Raw genomic sequence first — 15,139 nt, forward strand, 5'->3', positions numbered from 1 at the left:
CATCAGCATGCTGGAAATTTCTGCTGAAGAAATACAGAAAGCTCTGATGTTTATATGGCATGGAAAAAAAAAAAAAAAAAAAAAAAAAAAAAAAAAAAAAAAAAAAAAAAAAAAAGGGACCTTGAAAGAAACCAATAATGTTTGGGATCAGAGAGATACAGTCAGAGAATCATCAACCCGGTGGTTGGGCCAGCATGAAGGCTCTCAGATTTGTCACATATAGATCACAGAGGCATAAAAGACCAAAATCCCAATGAACAAGACAGGCTAGCTTGTTTATACGGCTGCTTTGATAACTAAGGTTTACAGAGAGAGCACATCCATGCTAAAATAATGCCCAAAAGGAGGCAGACAGAACACAGCCTGCCTCTGGAAGGGTTTGACTCACACTGCTGAGTTATTCATGGCATGTGAGCTGTGTGGAAGAGATCCTTTTGTTTTGTTTTGTTTTAATGCTGATGGGATAATCTTTTCGTTTGAAAACAGCCTCCTAATGCATCAGGACAGCTGCCTGGGATACACCTCATTTAGCGGCAATTGTCTCTGTAATGTTTATAACCCTCCCACTGCCATCCAATATACAGTCATCATTTATCCACTCATTTGACTAACACAATGTTAAAATGCCCTTCCAGTGCTTTGTTTTGCTTACTTCTCCATTCCCTTGCTGTCCTCTTGTCAGAGATGCTAAAAACTCTTTTGAGCAACTCACATCTCTGCATCAAAGATTTGTGACTGAAGGATGCTCTCCCCGCTCTTTACCCGGAAGCCTCTCCCTCTGTTAATTACAAGCTGGGGAGTGTGAGGCATCATCTATCATTCCTTGTTCATTATATTCAACAGATGCACATTTTGGGCTCTTCAACAAACTGACCAGGCATATGGAGCATGTCAATCTGCTTGTGAAATCTGCACTTTTAAAATCAACAATACCATTGTCTCCTCAGTGGAAATCTTGGGAAATTAGAGGTGAAACTCCCCCGAAATCCCTGAACTTCAAGGCCCCTAGTACCATTCTTAAGCCTTTCTTAACTTCTTGTGCAGTAGTTTGTCACAGTCCAGATGTGAGTACTCTTTTGTAAAAGCAGCCACACTATGTTTGAGACTGTCTGTGTGATATGAGTTGGGTGGGGACGGTCAGAAATTCATGCAGAGGGACAGAAAATCTGAAACCTCAGAAAGTTAAATTGAGCTTCCAAGGCAAATTTCCACAAAATTGTGATCTTGGAACAAAAGACAGACATGTGCCTGCTTTTTGTTCTGGCCACAGCTGGCACATGTGGCATTGATACCTGTCCACACAGAGCAGATTGAAGGACACAGCATTTTCCTTCATGTGAGTGGCTTGGGTATGCCAATAAAAACCTGTCAGAATGAACATGATCCCAACCATGCTTGGCCTGCTAGCAGAGAGGCCCCTTACACTAATGTTTCTTCTGAGTTTTAAAGCCATGTGGCATTGTGGACAGTAAAGATGATCCCTGCTACTAACATTTTTCCCAGGCACACAGCTGCAATTCAGTAAGCAGAGTTCAGGTTGAATGATCCAAAACAAAATGTTTCATTTCTTTTTTTCCTCTTCCTTAACTTTCTTTAGGACAAAACAGATGAGCAGTCAGGTCGGTAATTTTGAGTGGTTCCTTGAGATTTAGCATTTACTTGAGCAATAGCATTACTCTGGGGCATTAAGAGCACACAAGACTGAAGATATGAAATTTGTAGAGCACATGGCAAGCATGAAAACTGGAATAAAAACTATGCTGGAAGTGGATTTATACTGTTTACCTCTCACTAATCATAGAAGTAGCTTGAAGAGCTCCCTATTCTTTTGGTGTTGCTTTCTGTCTGTCAGGCAACTGTGCCATTTGACTGCTGAAAAGCTCACCTGTAACTATACTGCTGATATTTGAAGCAGGGTCCCGAAAATACATGGCAGAGTTAAAATCTGTGCATGTGAAGCTTTGGTCCTGAGAGAGAACCTGGGGGGAAGAGAGGAGGGATGTCCTGAAAATGTCCTAAAGAGCTTTGAGAAGGAGAGTGATCCTCCAAAAAAAAAAAAAAAAAACAAAAAAAAAACCACATGGCCTGAAATTATAAAATGCATGGTGATACAGCCACGTGTTCCTTCCTGACAGAGCCCAGGGTTGCAAGGCACTGAGAACTGGTCCTCTGCCATTGCAGTTGTGCAAATCTGTTTCAAGGGCGTTCCTGCCTCCATAACAAAAAAAACCAAAAAAACAAAAAAACAAAACAAAAAAAAAAATGAGGAAAAATCAAAGGCTGGAGATGCTTTGTGACATAGTGTGTGGTTGCTAATTACCCTGGCATCAGCTGCTGCTAAGTTGTTATGTTCCGTGCTGAGTAGCATTCATTCTTTGGTCAACAGCAAGACCTTCAGCTCTAGCGTTTGTATCACTGCACTGTTCAGTTTGTGAGGTGAAAACCAAAGCTCTCTCCTGCTTTCTTTTGGCTATCTGGACACTGTGTGTGGCTGTTGGCCATGCATTAATAATGCATAAGAAAGCTGCAGATCAAAGAACTACCTGACCCAGAGGCCACAGAGTAAGAGGGAGAGTAAGAGCCAGAAAAATAAGTGTGGTGTTCCCTCAATATAACCAACACCCTGCAGCCTAGAGACCTCCTGAATCACACATTGTAACTACATCCCTGTGCTGAACAGTCCTCAAGAGACCTATCATCCTCTCCAAATGCATCTAATTGCTTTCTGAATCCAGTTATATTTTCCTCCTTGGCATGTTCAAAAGCTTCATTTGTTACAGGCTAATGAGCCTAATAAGCTGGAGCTGTGTTTTTATTGAAAGGTTAATGATTGCAAACATTTAAATAGTTAAATCAACTCCTTAGCTGTGTGTGGAGTTAGAGAGGAAGGGAGCAAACAGGCCTAACTCTTCTGGGAAGACTGCTGAGGAATTTTTGAGTTAGTGTGGATTTTATATGCTTGGAGTTGGTGGGGCTTGCCTTACCACTGTGATGTTCCAGCTTTCACCATTTCTACTTTCTCTTCTGTTGTGCTGGGTTTAGTTCACGTTAAATCCTGAACTGAGCTAATCTTTTCCCTGCAGCTTATGTCTCAAGTCACTTTTGTCTCAAATTAGTTTTGCATCTTCCAAATAAAACCTGCTGCTTCATGTTATGTGACTGTTTTTTTTCCATGAATCATCCATTAAGTTTCTACAGTCTGTAATGTTGGTCAATCCATTGACAACAGCTTTGTTACTTTTCTAAAAGTGTGTTATTTTGACCTCCTAAGGTAAAGTGATTTTATCACTACAAGTCAAATCATTGCCTTATAACTGTAAAATAGAGCTTTTTTTGGTGATATTTGAGGAAAAACTCTAAAAAGCTACAGTGAGGGACTCTTTATGTATTTGATAGCAACCAAATATCTCTACATTTTTGAAATAGTTTAATATGATTGATGGTAATGTCACCTCGGGAGAATTAGAGGGTTTCCCTCTTACAGGCGATTTAAAAGGTATGTGTTCTGTATGTATGAAAAGAGCATTTGTGTGTTTTTCTTCCCAGGAATGTTGCCTTTACGCAGTGCCCAAGTGACCAGAGGAGTGAAATGAAGACAAATGACAGTAAAATGATTCCAGAGGTAATGTCACCATAATGCCTTCATAAGGAAGTGTTCCTCGGCACTTTCTGCCTTTTCTTTTTTGTCTGTGAGATCCCACTTCTTCTTGAAATGTTGCTATTCTGCCTCTCTATTTTTCCTTCCTCAACTGTCCAGCAAAAGTTGGTAAATGAAGAATTCTGCAGCCTGTAAGTTGCAGTATAATTTTGTCAGGCAGAGTGGTTTATCGACACAAAACTCTAATATCTAGCTGACTGTAAGGATGGCCTATAAAGGCCCACTTGGAAAGCAGACTGAACTCAGCAGAGGCTCCTGTTGACTTAAATAGGCCCTAGACCAGGCCTGAAATGAAATCTGTCTCAAATTGCCAGTTGACAAAGATCCAGGATGGTGGTTTTATTTGGAAGAAGCTGTGAAACAGAGAAGTAAAACGGGCAGGAGCAAAGCAATGGCAAAATAAAGATAATAATTTAGGCTCGTAAATGGGAGAAAAACTGGAAACTAGCAGAAAAGAGCTCTGGAAAAGCCTCTCAGAAGAACTAGCAAAGGGAGAATCCTAACTGGTTCCAGGATCAATATTGATAACATAATGAGATAGTTTCCAGAGTTCTCCCACTTGCAACAGCAGGAACCAGGTTTCCTTTCTCTGGTCTCGCAACAACTCATTTGCTTTAATGCTTTTCTGTGTGGTTTTAAAGGTCTGGGATTTTTGCACATGTAAATTTGCCTGAAGGGAAAAACATTTTGATTTAAAAAAATTTTGTTAGTCATCTGAACACTGGAAGGGGAACAGTGTTGGAATGTTTTCTTTGGCTTCTCTTGTGCTCAGTGCTTGTCTCTGCTAATAGCATTTTCCAACCAACTTTGGTTGATTTCAAGACAGGGAGGGAGAAAACGACACTGTATAGCTCACATTCTTGATGGTGAGCTGATAACCAGTTCCCTGCTCTTCTCCAGTTTTGGTTTGGTTTTTTAACTAAGACTGAACAATTCAGAGAAATATTACTGTATGTTAGTAGATATGTTCCCCTCTCTAAGAATGGGCTGTGGACTACTTCAGGGGCATTCTCTGTGTCTATAATCTACATAACTTTAAATGTTATGGCTCATGTGGAAGACAGCTGTAGTCTCATGATTTATTACTTGTGTTGAGAAAACAGAAGTATGGTTTCCATAACCGTGGCTTGCTCATGGCCAAATGCATCACCCCAAAAGCCTCTGGTGCCTCTTTCATGGCTACCTGGACTGCAGGGCTGAAAGCATTGCATTTGTCTGAAAAGAAGCTGCAGACTCAAGGAACAAGCGCTCCAGAAGAGGAACCATTTCCTCAAGAAAGCTGCAAGAGGATTTTGGCAAGGGGGAGAATCTAGCCACTAAAACCCAATTTCTTTCACATAAGGCAGCAGGGTGATACCCTGTTTTAGAACCTAGATGAGTGGTCTGAAAAGCTTTGCGTTCTGAAAAGAGAGCACTTAAAGTATTACCCTGATGGCCAGGGTAAATAGGAGAAAAGAAATGGAGGAATAAGGGGATGCTAGTCCTTAAAAGGATGGAAAGGCTAAAAGGGTGGCCTTTTTCCTCTAGTTAAGGAATAGAGTGGAAGTTGTCTAATCTTGCAGAGAAGAAAAGCCTGAAATATCCTTAGAGGCAATGCTGCCTTTTTAAAGCACACACCAAGCTGATAGCCAAAGGCAACAGAAGAAACAGTGAAAGGGAACAGCAGAAAGCTGAGACACAGTGTGAACAGATACCTAAAAGTCAGGGAGCCTGAGGGTATGTGGTTTAACCAGACCACTGAGGATTTTTCCACAGCAGAGGCTCAGATGCCATATTAAATCAGCACACATGACATCAAACTGTGGCTATTGTCTTTAGGCACTTATTTTGCACACTGCAAATTAAGATGACTGGCCTTAACCCTTTTCTGCTGTTGGCTGCGCTACATTAAAATGCAAATTCCTTTGCATTTTCTGCAGTCACACCAGTACCCATCAGTGAAGCGTGGCTATGTGAGCCATGGATCTCAGACATGTGATGGAGCCATCAGTCACAGAATCCCATAATCACTTTGCTACACTCCCTAGTTCTGGAGGAGTGCCTGGTACCACATGGGGCTTAGCAAACAGTCAGTGCTTTGCACGCTTGGAAGACACTCATTTTCCTGCAGGTCCAATTGGCTGTGCCTGACTGCAGGAAAACAACACAGGGTTTCTCCAGGTTTCTCTGCCTGTGGAAGTCAGCCCTTAATAGAACAGTTCCCAGTATTACTGGGAGCAGCAAATTTGACATGTATGTGGTTTGGCAAGATTTCATCTTGAATAAATGAGTGTGGGATTTGCTTTAGCACCTGCTGCTCTTTTTACAGTGCCAATTTATACCTCAGTAGGAATGTTTCCATATAATGCAGTTGCTTAAGGAAGTATTCTAATTTTATAGTCCTTATCTATCTACTATTCAAGTCATGTAATTCTTGTAGATGTTAGTCCACTCAAATTTATACCTTTCATTATTCTGGTAATGTACACAAGTACTTTGTGGCCACAGTTTTGTTTCCTTTACTAACATTCCTATCCACAGCATTCCCTGAAGGTTTAAAATCAAAGCAAACTATACAAAAACCCATTTATTTTTTTTTTTTTTAAATTTCTCTGTATATCTCTCAGAGCTCATTTAGCTGGGGTTATTTTAAGACTATTTAAAGTCATACATATATTTGGAATATTCTTCCTGAAAAGGTCTAGCATAATTAAAAAGTAATTATGTAAATGCAAGTGTTGAGCTTCTCTCTAACCCCATGTTATAGTCTGTAAACCATCTGAAACCACCAATTTAAGTACTTAGAACTGGAAAGTTTTGACTGAATTGTAGCCCAGTTTGTTTAATGGAGGTGATACACAAAATTATGCTTCCTGGGATTGGAATTTAAAAGTAAACCAAAAGTTCTAGAGAATCTTAATTCCTGTAGATGTTCAAAACACAGAGGAAGTTGCTAAACCCAGTAGGGGCTGATTTGAAGTCTGCAGGGAGAGGACAAGGAAATGGAAACAACCAATTATTTATTTTTCTGGTTGCTGGGACTTAGTATACAATATCTTAGTGACATAATCCACCATATTCCTGTTTATATTTTATCCTTAGGATGCATTTTCTGTGCTTTGATGAAATTTTGTCAGTATTCAAGAAACTGCAGACTTGAACCTGCAGTTTTTTCTGTGACTCTCCCATGTGCAAGAGACTTGTTCCTCATTCAGTTTTCCAGCATGAGTGACTGCTATTTAGTGATGCCTATTAGTTTTCATTATTTTTTTCCTTCCAAAAGATAAGGAAACTGGAATTGTGCCATGTTCCCACAAACACTTTACATTTACTTCAGAACAAACCAGCAGCTGGAATTCAACAGCAGCCTTGAGAGGTGGCTCACAGTGTAATGGATTTGGAACCAAAGACCTAAATTTGTCCTGCCTTTCCTTAGTGTCTAACTCGGGTGTTTCATTTCTTCAGGTGCCAGAGGCACCTCAAAGGATTGTGAGAAATTGGCCATGCCTTGCAAGACATTCTAGAAGGGCATCTCTTCCTTTCATAACCAAGAGAAAAGAGGATGTGGGATGAAACTGGTTTCCAGGGCAGGACATAAAATATCTTGTGGAAGTATCTGGAGTACCATGGAATGAATTTGAGCTGTGGTCAGCAGCTGGAATGCTTTGGAAGCTTCTGAATGTTGGGAAGGTGAGAGAAGAGCTGGAAATTCATGTCAGACAAGATCCTAGAATGGGTTATCACAGTCATAACTGATACAAGACCAGGCCTATAAAACAAAACTGCATCACCAATAATCCCATTTTTAAGTGATTGCTATGGTTGAAGTTGGAGAACTCTTCCTACTATGAAAGTTTTTTTATCTTTTTATAGAGAGTTATTTGCAATCTTTGACAGGCTCCTGTAGATAATGCTCAGAGAATCAAGGCTTACAGCAACAGGACTAAATAAATATGAATAAAGAATTATAGTAAATCAGGCATTATTTTCAGTCAGAGCCACCAGGACAAGCTAGACTTAATTTTCCTAAGTTAGATTTCTTATCAGTCACTCTTAGTTTCACCCTTGTCATCACCAAGCAAACCTTTAAAACAGCAGGAAAAGTAGGTCAGAATGAAAATGCAATTTAAAGCACTTCTAGGAATATTGGAATATTGTAATTTTCCTTATTGCCTGAACATGACAGACCCCTTATCAGTGTGGACACTCAAGGCTTTTCCATTTATCTGTCGCATCTAGCAAGGAATAACATCACCTGATCCTCTTTCTTTTTACCCTAACTGCCTGAGACACAGGGCATACAGCCCCTCTCTGATGAAATGCATTACATGCAAATTTCTCTGAAATCAAAGAGACAGCAGTAAAATAAAAGCAACTGCCATAAGGCCCACAAGTACCCTTTCCCCAAGGAAAGAAAGATAACTATGAAACCAGGAGATCATGCAGTTGTTGCTAGTGCTTATTTTAAACCAGCTATTTCTTTGATGCTGTTTTGGTTTTGATTATGTTTCATTATGTACTGGGAAGTAGGAGATATGGTACTGAAAATCTCTAGGGATGCTTGCTTCTGCAAATCTAAGGAAAAAGTTGCCCTTGTTTGGAGGGATGTATTTAAAGAGGTGTCATTTTGAGACAGTGAAAGGAAGACTACTGTTGGTCATTGGAAACACTCAAGTGAAAAATGTTTTCTCAGTGATTTTTTGGCTTTAAATCATCCATAAAGTCCTGAGCACAGAAAAGGTCTCGGTGTGTCTGGAAAAAAAAATCATTTGAAACTTGTTTCTGATTTTTGTCAGCGTAGTTCTGTGCTGTAGCTCTGTGCCCTGTAGAATCAAGGCATTTTTTAGGGAAAGGGAGAGCTACAGAATTCTCAGATGATTTACATAGCTTCCTGTTTTGCTCTGCTCTAATTGATGAAACTCTGACCTGGACAGATGTTTAGTTCCAGAACTGGGACATTCTAGCAAGTCTCCTCTCCTATTATTTTTTTTCCTCCTGTTTCTCTGAGAGAAGGAGGGGGCCACTGCTTGGCCATATATTCAATATATCACTGAAGTTGAACTAGATGTGATTCAGCCCCAGAATGACTTTAGACAGCTCTGAACATTTGCCTGGTGCTATCTTCTCTTTTTTTGCATTTCCTTTAAAATGTCCTGGGTTATGCAGATCACAAGGAGGACATGGGAAGTTCTAGACATTGGTTCAAAAAGACAAACACATATCTGTGCAAAAGTCTATTAAAGGATATATATTTTTTTAAATGAGGATTAAATTGCTTATAATGGAAGAACAGGTACTTTTCCTGAAATTTGAGGAAAGAAATTTTCCAATTTAACATGTAAGTAGATTTGCAAGAAAAATCTCTGGATGGTTTGGGGTTTTTTATTGTATGCAGTTGGTGACCTAAATTCTTGATTCTGTGCTTGCCAGCTGTCCCCTCTTCAGGGACTCCCATGCACTGCTTCTTGTGTAGTTATTCTGTCTAGAATTCTCCATGCTCTGCACTTGGACCTCATATCTTTACCACAGTAACTCTGTCCCCTTCAGAGAGCTGATTCCTTTTTAAGTATCTCCAGCTTGTTTCTACTAAAGATGAGATCTTTTATGTTGACTAAGCTTCCCAAGTAACTCAAGATCAGGAAGATGGGACATACTTTAGTTCTATGCAGAAAACACATGAGGACTAACAGAGTGCCATGGTCTGCAGCAGACAAACCTAAGTGAATTTCGTGCAGGTGAATAGATGTGCAATTGGTAGTTCCTAAGATGCTTCAGGGAAACTGGCATGTCACCTTGCATCTTGCTTGACTTGCCAGGACTAAGGGCATTTTGCTGGAAATCCAACACAAGAGACAGGCAGAGAAGCTGAACAAATTGTTTGCGTTTATACAAAATAGAGCTAGAAACTTGTATTGTAGCAAATAAAATTCTGTGTGTTCAGGGAATTGCCATGATAATAACAAACATTACCCATTTTTTCCTTGTTTATGTGGTTCCTTGTGATTTATCAGCAGTGCTCCTCAAAGCTATTCTGTTATCACAGAGGCATGATTTTAAAAAGTTTTCTTATCTAGCTTGCAACACACCATGTTTTTCATTCTTCAGCATATGTAGTACAGGTTGAGTTAGCCATACATGCAGTTCTACCCACATCACTTGCTTCAAATCCCACTTGTCTCTCCAAATGAATGTGTAAAACCCAACTACACAAATCACTGAGCTCCCAGTGCAGTGCATTCAGGCACTCATTTATTCTAAAGTGATGCTATCCAAGCGGAGGAATTGAAACATGCAATGTTTCTGTCCTCCACCAGATGTTGGGCTGGTTTAAATGCAAATAAACACCCAAAGGGAAAACAAGACAGTAGAATATAATATACTGCTGAGATATGGGCTAGAGTTGTGCATAAACCAACTTTCTCATAGTTTCAGATTTTTTTTTTTTTTCTTAAAGTTTCTTTGCAAGGCAATTTCATTCTTACCCCCCTTGTGGTGGCATGTCCTGCTGAGTGCAATATTCTTGCAATGTTCCTGTTTTCCCCTTCATTTGCTTATATTTATCCTCAGAGCAACAAGGATTGTATTTTTCTGCAGATTTTTCCTTTCCCTTCTGGAAGTATTTATGCTCCCTGTGTAGAGCAGAGCAGCAGCTCCTCATTGCCACTGAGTCTCCAGAGGACAGGACAGAGAGGTGAAGGGAGTGGGTTTTCTGCTGTCTACCATCAGTCCTATCACTTAGGGTGGTAATTCCAGTTTTTCACACAATATCTCTTCTCAGATGCCTGCCAAAAGCCCTACATAATATTGATCTGTCTTGGGAGACTAAACCTTGGGCTGAAAATTAAATGGCTAGCTGGAGACCCTTTACATGGGTGCACAGCCTTAGGGGACAGGCCAGGAGAAGCCAAAAGATGACATTCCTTCACGTCAGTTTTATTTCTTGCAGCAAGAAGGCAAAGGACAGGATGAGAAGACGAGGTTTTCCTTCATAGCTCTTTGTTCCTACCTCAAATATATCACCCTTGCAATCATCCTGAAGTTTCATTAATGCCCTTTTGCCACTTGGGACATTTGTACACTTTCTGATCCTTTGCGCTCTCTCCCTTCCCATTCCCAATTCTGTACTCATATAAAGTTTTCTTCATCATTCCTTTCCTCCTCCTCATTCCTCCTCTTCATCATTCATTTCCTCCTCCTCCTCCAGCATGGTCTGTTAGACTCTCTGCTCCCCACAACACGGTGTGCTTTGTCCTCTGGAAGAGAGGTTCTGTCACACAGAATGATGGTTTGTGAAATTCACCCTGTGTGAAACAGAAGAGGTAAGCACAGGAACTGAACTCCAAAACGGGGCAGACAAACCCCAGTGCTACTTTGTAGTGAGGTTTTTGTGGGGTTTGGTATTCTACATGTTGCTTTATTAAAATAGGTGTAAACAAAGCCCCTGATCAAATTTTTTGCTAGACTTGCCTTCATTTGTAGAAATTCATTGGTCTCTGAGTGTAAATGTATAAATTTGCTGCTAATAACACAGAAAATATTGCAAATTAAAGCAATCGTGTGGGTCTTGCAGAGCCCCAGGGCCCTCTGCCTTAGGAGGTTTGCCAGGAAGTAAATTCAGGGTCTTGATTAATTGGGGTCATAGAGTTGAGATGGAACAGGGAAACCTTACAGGCGGATACATGAGGATACAATAGGAAAAGAAAATGCAGCCACATGAATCACTATCACTTCTGGATGTTATATTATCTCTGCTTGGATTTCAAAGGGTTTTTCAGGAGGATGTGTCTGATCTTTAGCTTCCAACTGTGATTAAACACATCTTGAAGGTGAAGCCTTTATTTTTACCAGATATTTTTACAAAGGAAGATACTTTCTGAAAGAAAAGGAGATTACAGGAATAGGCTGGTTTTAGAATGATTTTGGTTCGTTTGAATTTTGCATAAAAGTGAAAAGGGGTTAATTTTTGGAAGGAAAAAGAAGATTGCTGTCTATATAAAATATATCCATTGCTATATTCTTTCTTCCTGACCAAATGAAGGCTCAACAGAGAATGCAGGTTAACACTGAGAAATTTCGACACTTGCCTCCCTCCAATCGTAACTAAAATCTATCATCTCTCTGCACTTGTTGAAAAAAACCCCAAGACTTGTTGTTTTATTGAATCTTACACTATTAGAGTTGCCACAATCCATTTTCCTGCTGGGAAGTTACAGCATGACTGTGCTGTAGCCTCTTCTGGATGATGCTCGGTGCCAGGCAAGTCCTCCAAAGGGAATATTCTCTGTTTGTTACCAGAAAACACTGGCACAAAAGGATTGGATAAGATACACTCAGATTGGGCTCTATGAGCAATTTCCTGGCTCTTTGGTTTTTTCACTTTAAACTTCCCCTGGTGAGTTTTTAACTCTTGTGTTGGGATTAGTCATTTGATGGAAGGGGTTTCTATGAAATTCAGGCTCAGACCCTCTAGAAGGTAAATGGATCATCAGAAATTTCAGTGAAATTTTGAAAATTTGGTAGGTTGGCTCTATTTTAATTTGTTGGAGGGGGTTTTTGTGTATGTGGGTTGTTGGGGTTTTTTGGGGGGTTTTTGTTATTGCTGTTTTTAAGTAGGGAATTTGTTTCTTTGCTGACTCTTGAAATCTTCTGCAAACATCTTACAGTAGAGAGAACTCTCCTATTTCTTCCTCCATGTCATAGATGGTTGCAGTCATTTGGCATGTTAAGAAAGGGCATATTCAGATAGACAAAAAAAAAGGAGTAAGAGAAAGACAGAATAATTCATGGTCTCACCCAAGAAAACACCCTCAGAAACAGCTTGCTAGGGGGTGACTGCCATGGACTCTGAGCCTATGTAGTACATATTTCAGATCCATCAATATTTTCCTTTACAGAGACACCAGCGTGGGAGTACTGAAAGAAAGAGGAAATAAACAGGCTGTGTTAGTTTGTCTGGTTTCCTGGAAAGTGCTAAATTGCTCAAATGCTGCTGGGGCCTCTGCTGAGCACTCAGCTCTGGGAAAGCAGCTCAGCCTGTCTCTCTGAGGGATCACCTTTCTGTGGGTACAAAGCACCCATTTTACAAGTATGGCATAAAAACTTTAGCTCCTGCAAGCCAGGTGCTCCACAACCTTTAGCTGTTTTGGAGTTTTTTTACAGTAAATATAATTTCTTTGTTTGAAATTAATTATGGTGTGTTTCTTGGGTCTTCTGGTTTTGTGTAAGATACAATGACCTTTATTTTTTTTCCCCAGCTTTTTTCCAAAAACATGGTACTTGTTAATTCTATGCTTTGTAAAAGAGGGAATCAGATATAAATCACACAACTCCTGGAGGTGAGGTTTTATGAAAATCATTGAGTTACTCTGAGATCCAGAGCTTTGACAGGTCTAGTCTCTGTATTGTCAGTAAATTTAAGGCCAGGTTCAAGGTCAAGCAAACTAAACAAGTGCCCAAACTAAACAAGTAATAAGCAGGAACCTTATATAGAGAATTATAAAGGAGCTATCATCCACACAGACAACATCAGTGCTGTGGAAATCAAGGCTGACAGCTGATGGCTGAGCATGTGGCAGCTCTGGGAAAGGCCAGCACTTGCCTATGGGTGAAGCAACTCCCAATTAAATTGGAACAAGGCTCAGCTAATGGGTGCTTGTCAAAACCCCTTTGACTGGTGTGAGCATCTCCTCAGAAAGGTCTTCTCTTGGCTCTGCTTCTGCTGCTCATCGAAAACAAACACTTCTCACTTTGTTACTTTCTCCCCTCCTAATTTAAAGTTCACTTCCATGTATGCAGACTAACAGCAACAGACAGATTGAAGGTGTGTGGAACAAAAAATGAGGTTTTGTTTTTGTCTTGTTAATCCTTAAGGGAAAATGGAGCAGATTATATATCTGTAAAGGAGAGAAATGGTAGTAGTGGGTGTATTTCTGTCAGTATTAAGTTACATTGGAGGCTAAATTTGTTTCTGTGAGAAATTTCTCAGTGCCTTTCTCCGGGGTGGTGCACAAGTGCCAGGCTGTGGTGAAACACAAGGTATTGTTTGCTTTCATTAACGTTTATTTCCCATTACACCTTGTTTGAGAACAACTTGCTAATTCAAAATGGCATGGGCAGACCTGTAGAATGTTTCCTCGTGTCTAAAATAAGGCTTGGAGGTTTAGTTTTGTTTGCTCTTCCTCAGAAATCTTAGACTCCTTAAACAGAGATTTCCAAGACATTATTACTGCACTGCTCTGTGAGCATCTCTGAGCCCTGCTGGTGACACCCTGCCTTCCTCCCAGTTAATCTATGCTGCACAGACAAGCCACATCAGTCAAACCATGCTCTAAAGATGAATTGCTTCCATCCAGATGGCAAAAGTGAAACAGTTCAATAGTAACCAAGTCTCCCTGCTAGGGCACAGAGGATAAAACCAAACCCTTCCTGTCTCTTTGTTTACAGGTCTGCGTTTTCTCTTTCAGTTTGGCCTCAGCCCTGCTGTCAGCTGAACTTGCCATGGGTCCTGGAGTGTGGATCCTCCCAGGTGATAACAGGCTGGCAAAGAGCAGAAGGCAGCACACCCCAGGCACAGATCCCTTGAGTCTACTCAAAAGAAGGATTTATAATCAACAGAAATCAAAACAGTTTTGATGAAAAAATGCTGAGTTTATGTCAGAAAACTAAATGCTTAATATTCTGGATTTCCATCCAATTTAAAATGGAAATGGTGTTTAATCAAGAAAATGGTTGGGGAAAAGTTCTCAGTCATCTGCATTTAAGTCTCCTTGATGACAGGTTTTCTGTCCTGAAGAGCTTGCCTCAAAATCAAGTTGTGTTGGAAAAACTTACTCAGGATCAGCCACTTTTTTCTGGACAGCACCATGTGTGAATATTCTTAGTACCTAAGAGCCTTAATAGGTGTCTGCACAGATCTTGTGTTAACAATTCATGCTGCAGGACAGGAAAAGGGGGGCCTCTGCTGTGACTTTCCCAGGAGTTTCCTCCATGACCAATAGGAGTGTGGGCTGCAAAATGGATTCTTTAAATGATTCTTTAAATATTAAAGCAAAAAGGGACAAGTGGACTCCAGAAAGTACAGGGAAAGCTTTTTCTTCTCCTTGACACGAGATAGTAAGAGATGGCCTCTGCTCCTTTGTTACATATAGACGAGACAAAGATTTAGAGAGCACCTAGACCCCTAAAGTCTTTTCTGGAGGAGCTTTCTTTCTGCAGATATCTGTCTTAGATCTCTCTCTTCTGTGTCAGAAACAGATAATCCACTCTCTGCCATCTTCTCCCTTTTTTCATGGTTTCACCCATTTCTGAAAGCAATTGTTCTGGTTCTGGAAGTAAAGGGAGAGCAGCCCAAGGAGGCTCCTGCTGTGAGAGAAAAGGTGAGGGTGCTCCCAAGCAGCTCAGAAACATTCCTTTTTGTATCATCTGCACTTCTTTACCACCAGGGAGAAGGAAGGGGTGTGAAACCTGATGGCATCATCCACTCCATGAAGTGCCAGCATTCTC

General features: G+C 40.4%; 1 long non-coding RNA gene across 1 annotated transcript; it reads left to right on the forward strand.

Moving 5' to 3' along the window:
- Positions 1–2,876: 2,876 nt before the first annotated feature.
- On the forward strand, positions 2,877–14,901 carry LOC136364502 (uncharacterized). Its single transcript, XR_010744160.1, has 3 exons — positions 2,877–2,938; positions 3,547–3,622; positions 14,081–14,901. It is a non-coding gene; the product is annotated as an uncharacterized lncRNA (long non-coding RNA).
- Positions 14,902–15,139: the final 238 nt, after the last annotated feature.

Source organism: Sylvia atricapilla, chromosome 8 (genome assembly GCF_009819655.1).
Source record: "Sylvia atricapilla isolate bSylAtr1 chromosome 8, bSylAtr1.pri, whole genome shotgun sequence".
Taxonomy (NCBI): Eukaryota; Metazoa; Chordata; class Aves; order Passeriformes; family Sylviidae; genus Sylvia; species Sylvia atricapilla.